Source organism: Fistularia commersonii, unplaced genomic scaffold (genome assembly GCF_037954325.1).
Source record: "Fistularia commersonii isolate RoL2024-O1a breed Wild unplaced genomic scaffold, RoL_Fcom_v1.0 HiC_scaffold_56, whole genome shotgun sequence".
Classification (NCBI taxonomy): Eukaryota; Metazoa; Chordata; class Actinopteri; order Syngnathiformes; family Fistulariidae; genus Fistularia; species Fistularia commersonii.
The window spans coordinates 646,779-652,500 of NW_028234014.1; positions in this window are offsets into that span (position 1 = coordinate 646,779).

Below are 5,722 nucleotides of genomic sequence, written 5' to 3' on the forward strand. Positions count from 1 at the left end.
CTTCCGCGGGACTTAGGTGAATTGTCGGCCGGGCTTCCGCTCTCCTCCGCTCCTCCGCGGGACTCAAGGCGAATTGTCGCCCGGGCTTCAGCTCTCCTCCGCTCCTCCGCTCCACCGCTTCTCCCGTTCTTCCGCTCATCCGCTCTGCCGCTCCGCCGCTCCGGGCCCTGGTACTCCTGAACTGCTGGACATAAGCGATTCAGGCTCCAGACCCTGGTGCTCCCCTTCCGCGGGACTTAGGTGAATTGTCGGCCGGGCTTCCGCTCTCCTCCGCTCCTCCGCTCCTCCGCTCCTCCGCTCCTCCGCTCCACCGCTTCTCCGTTCTTCCGCTCATCCGCTCCGCCGCTCATCCGCTCCGTGCCGTAGTAGTCCAGAACTGCTGGACATAAGCGAATCAGGCTCTTGGCCCTGGTACTCCCTCTACGCGGGACTTGGGCAAATTGTCGGCCGGGATTCCGCTCACCTCCGCTCCTCCGCTCCTCCGCTCCACCGCTCCACCGCTCCACCGCTTCTCCGTTCTTCCGCTCATCCGCTCCGTGCCGTAGTAGTCCAGAACTGCTGGACATAAGCGAATCAGGCTCTTGGCCCTGGTACTCCCTCCACGCGGGACTTGGGCAAATTGTCGGCCGGGATTCCGCTCTCCTCCGCTCCTCCGCTCCTCCGCTCCTCCGCTCCTCCGCTCCTCCGCTCCATCGCTTCTCCGTTCTTCCGCTCATCCGCTCTGCCACTCATCCGCTCCGTGCCCTAGTAGTCCAGAACTGCTGGACATAAGCGAATCAGGCTCCAGGCCCTGGTACTCCCAATCCGCGGGACTTAGGCGAATTGTCGGCCGGGCTTCCGCTCACCTCCGCTCCTCCGCGGGACTCAAGGCGAATTGTCGGCCGGGCTTCAGCTCTCCTCCGCTCCTCCGCTCCACCGCTTCTCCCGCTCCTCCGCTCCTCCGCTCCTGGCCCTGGTACTCCTGAACTGCTGGACATAAGCGAATCAGGCTCCAGGCCCTGGTACTCCCAATCCGCGGGACTTAGGCAAATTGTCGGCCGGGCTTCCGCTCACCTCCGCTCCTCCGCGGGACTCAAGGCGAATTGTCGCCCGGGCTTCAGCTCTCCTCCGCTCCTCCGCTCCACCGCTTCTCCCGTTCTTCCGCTCATCCGCTCTGCCGCTCCGCCGCTCCGGGCCCTGGTACTCCTGAACTGCTGGACATAAGCGATTCAGGCTCCAGACCCTGGTGCTCCCCTTCCGCGGGACTTAGGTGAATTGTCGGCCGGGCTTCCGCTCTCCTCCGCTCCTCCGCTCCTCCGCTCCTCCGCTCCTCCGCTCCACCGCTTCTCCGTTCTTCCGCTCATCCGCTCCGCCGCTCATCCGCTCCGTGCCGTAGTAGTCCAGAACTGCTGGACATAAGCGAATCAGGCTCTTGGCCCTGGTACTCCCTCTACGCGGGACTTGGGCAAATTGTCGGCCGGGATTCCGCTCACCTCCGCTCCTCCGCTCCTCCGCTCCACCGCTCCACCGCTCCACCGCTTCTCCGTTCTTCCGCTCATCCGCTCCGTGCTGTAGTAGTCCAGAACTGCTGGACATAAGCGAATCAGGCTCTTGGCCCTGGTACTCCCTCCACGCGGGACTTGGGCAAATTGTCGGCCGGGATTCCGCTCTCCTCCGCTCCTCCGCTCCTCCGCTCCTCCGCTCCTCCGCTCCATCGCTTCTCCGTTCTTCCGCTCATCCGCTCCGCCACTCATCCGCTCCGTGCCCTAGTAGTCCAGAACTGCTGGACATAAGCGAATCAGGCTCTTGGCCCTGGTACTCCCTCTACGCGGGACTTGGGCAAATTGTCGGCCGGGATTCCGCTCTCCTCCGCTCCTCCGCTCCTGGCCCTGGTACTCCTGAACTGCTGGACATAAGCGAATCAGGCTCCAGGCCCTGGTACTCCCAATCCGCGGGACTTAGGCAAATTGTCGGCCGGGCTTCCGCTCACCTCCGCTCCTCCGCGGGACTCAAGGCGAATTGTCGCCCGGGCTTCAGCTCTCCTCCGCTCCTCCGCTCCACCGCTTCTCCCGTTCTTCCGCTCATCCGCTCTGCCGCTCCGCCGCTCCGGGCCCTGGTACTCCTGAACTGCTGGACATAAGCGATTCAGGCTCCAGACCCTGGTGCTCCCCTTCCGCGGGACTTAGGTGAATTGTCGGCCGGGCTTCCGCTCTCCTCCGCTCCTCCGCTCCTCCGCTCCTCCGCTCCTCCGCTCCACCGCTTCTCCGTTCTTCCGCTCATCCGCTCCGCCGCTCATCCGCTCCGTGCCGTAGTAGTCCAGAACTGCTGGACATAAGCGAATCAGGCTCTTGGCCCTGGTACTCCCTCTACGCGGGACTTGGGCAAATTGTCGGCCGGGATTCCGCTCACCTCCGCTCCTCCGCTCCTCCGCTCCACCGCTCCACCGCTCCACCGCTTCTCCGTTCTTCCGCTCATCCGCTCCGTGCTGTAGTAGTCCAGAACTGCTGGACATAAGCGAATCAGGCTCTTGGCCCTGGTACTCCCTCCACGCGGGACTTGGGCAAATTGTCGGCCGGGATTCCGCTCTCCTCCGCTCCTCCGCTCCTCCGCTCCTCCGCTCCTCCGCTCCATCGCTTCTCCGTTCTTCCGCTCATCCGCTCCGCCACTCATCCGCTCCGTGCCCTAGTAGTCCAGAACTGCTGGACATAAGCGAATCAGGCTCTTGGCCCTGGTACTCCCTCTACGCGGGACTTGGGCAAATTGTCGGCCGGGATTCCGCTCTCCTCCGCTCCTCCGCTCCTGGCCCTGGTACTCCTGAACTGCTGGACATAAGCGAATCAGGCTCCAGGCCCTGGTACTCCCAATCCGCGGGACTTAGGCAAATTGTCGGCCGGGCTTCCGCTCACCTCCGCTCCTCCGCGGGACTCAAGGCGAATTGTCGCCCGGGCTTCAGCTCTCCTCCGCTCCTCCGCTCCACCGCTTCTCCCGTTCTTCCGCTCATCCGCTCTGCCGCTCCGCCGCTCCGGGCCCTGGTACTCCTGAACTGCTGGACATAAGCGATTCAGGCTCCAGACCCTGGTGCTCCCCTTCCGCGGGACTTAGGTGAATTGTCGGACGGGCTTCCGCTCTCCTCCGCTCCTCCGCTCCTCCGCTCCTCCGCTCCTCCGCTCCACCGCTTCTCCGTTCTTCCGCTCATCCGCTCCGCCGCTCATCCGCTCCGTGCCGTAGTAGTCCAGAACTGCTGGACATAAGCGAATCAGGCTCTTGGCCCTGGTACTCCCTCTACGCGGGACTTGGGCAAATTGTCGGCCGGGATTCCGCTCACCTCCGCTCCTCCGCTCCTCCGCTCCACCGCTCCACCGCTCCACCGCTTCTCCGTTCTTCCGCTCATCCGCTCCGTGCTGTAGTAGTCCAGAACTGCTGGACATAAGCGAATCAGGCTCTTGGCCCTGGTACTCCCTCCACGCGGGACTTGGGCAAATTGTCGGCCGGGATTCCGCTCTCCTCCGCTCCTCCGCTCCTCCGCTCCTCCGCTCCTCCGCTCCATCGCTTCTCCGTTCTTCCGCTCATCCGCTCCGCCACTCATCCGCTCCGTGCCCTAGTAGTCCAGAACTGCTGGACATAAGCGAATCAGGCTCTTGGCCCTGGTACTCCCTCTACGCGGGACTTGGGCAAATTGTCGGCCGGGATTCCGCTCTCCTCCGCTCCTCCGCTCCTGGCCCTGGTACTCCTGAACTGCTGGACATAAGCGAATCAGGCTCCAGGCCCTGGTACTCCCAATCCGCGGGACTTAGGCAAATTGTCGGCCGGGCTTCCGCTCACCTCCGCTCCTCCGCGGGACTCAAGGCGAATTGTCGCCCGGGCTTCAGCTCTCCTCCGCTCCTCCGCTCCACCGCTTCTCCCGTTCTTCCGCTCATCCGCTCTGCCGCTCCGCCGCTCCGGGCCCTGGTACTCCTGAACTGCTGGACATAAGCGATTCAGGCTCCAGACCCTGGTGCTCCCCTTCCGCGGGACTTAGGTGAATTGTCGGCCGGGCTTCCGCTCTCCTCCGCTCCTCCGCTCCTCCGCTCCTCCGCTCCACCGCTCCACCGCTTCTCCGTTCTTCCGCTCATCCGCTCCGCCGCTCATCCGCTCCGTGCCGTAGTAGTCCAGAACTGCTGGACATAAGCGAATCAGGCTCTTGGCCCTGGTACTCCCTCTACGCGGGACTTGGGCAAATTGTCGGCCGGGATTCCGCTCTCCTCCGCTCCTCCGCTCCTGGCCCTGGTACTCCTGAACTGCTGGACATAAGCGAATCAGGCTCCAGGCCCTGGTACTCCCAATCCGCGGGACTTAGGCAAATTGTCGGCCGGGCTTCCGCTCACCTCCGCTCCTCCGCGGGACTCAAGGCGAATTGTCGCCCGGGCTTCAGCTCTCCTCCGCTCCTCCGCTCCACCGCTTCTCCCGTTCTTCCGCTCATCCGCTCTTCCGCTCCGCCGCTCCGGGCCCTGGTACTCCTGAACTGCTGGACATAAGCGATTCAGGCTCCAGACCCTGGTGCTCCCCTTCCGCGGGACTTAGGTGAATTGTCGGCCGGGCTTCCGCTCTCCTCCGCTCCTCCGCTCCTCCGCTCCTCCGCTCCACCGCTCCACCGCTTCTCCGTTCTTCCGCTCATCCGCTCCGCCGCTCATCCGCTCCGTGCCGTAGTAGTCCAGAACTGCTGGACATAAGCGAATCAGGCTCTTGGCCCTGGTACTCCCTCTACGCGGGACTTGGGCAAATTGTCGGCCGGGATTCCGCTCTCCTCCGCTCCTCCGCTCCACCGCTTCTCCCGCTCCTCCGCTCCTCCGCTCCTGGCCCTGGTACTCCTGAACTGCTGGACATAAGCGAATCAGGCTCTTGGCCCTGGTACTCCCAATCCGCGGGACTTAGGCGAATTGTCGGCCGGGCTTCCGCTCACCTCCGCTCCTCCGCGGGACTCAAGGCGAATTGTCGGCCGGGCTTCAGCTCTCCTCCGCTCCTCCGCTCCACCGCTTCTCCCGCTCCTCCGCTCCTCCGCTCCTGGCCCTGGTACTCCTGAACTGCTGGACATAAGCGAATCAGGCTCCAGGCCCTGGTACTCCCAATCCGCGGGACTTAGGCGAATTGTCGGCCGGGCTTCCGCTCACCTCCGCTCCTCCGCGGGACTCAAGGCGAATTGTCGCCCGGGCTTCAGCTCTCCTCCGCTCCTCCGCTCCACCGCTTCTCCCGTTCTTCCGCTCATCCGCTCTGCCGCTCCGCCGCTCCGGGCCCTGGTACTCCTGAACTGCTGGACATAAGCGATTCAGGCTCCAGACCCTGGTGCTCCCCTTCCGCGGGACTTAGGTGAATTGTCGGCCGGGCTTCCGCTCTCCTCCGCTCCTCCGCTCCTCCGCTCCTCCGCTCCACCGCTCCACCGCTTCTCCGTTCTTCCGCTCATCCGCTCCGCCGCTCATCCGCTCCGTGCCGTAGTAGTCCAGAACTGCTGGACATAAGCGAATCAGGCTCTTGGCCCTGGTACTCCCTCTACGCGGGACTTGGGCAAATTGTCGGCCGGGATTCCGCTCTCCTCCGCTCCTCCGCTCCTGGCCCTGGTACTCCTGAACTGCTGGACATAAGCGAATCAGGCTCCAGGCCCTGGTACTCCCAATCCGCGGGACTTAGGCAAATTGTCGGCCGGGCTTCCGCTCACCTCCGCTCCTCCGCGGGACTCAAGGCGAATTGTCGCCCGGGCTTCAGCTCTCCT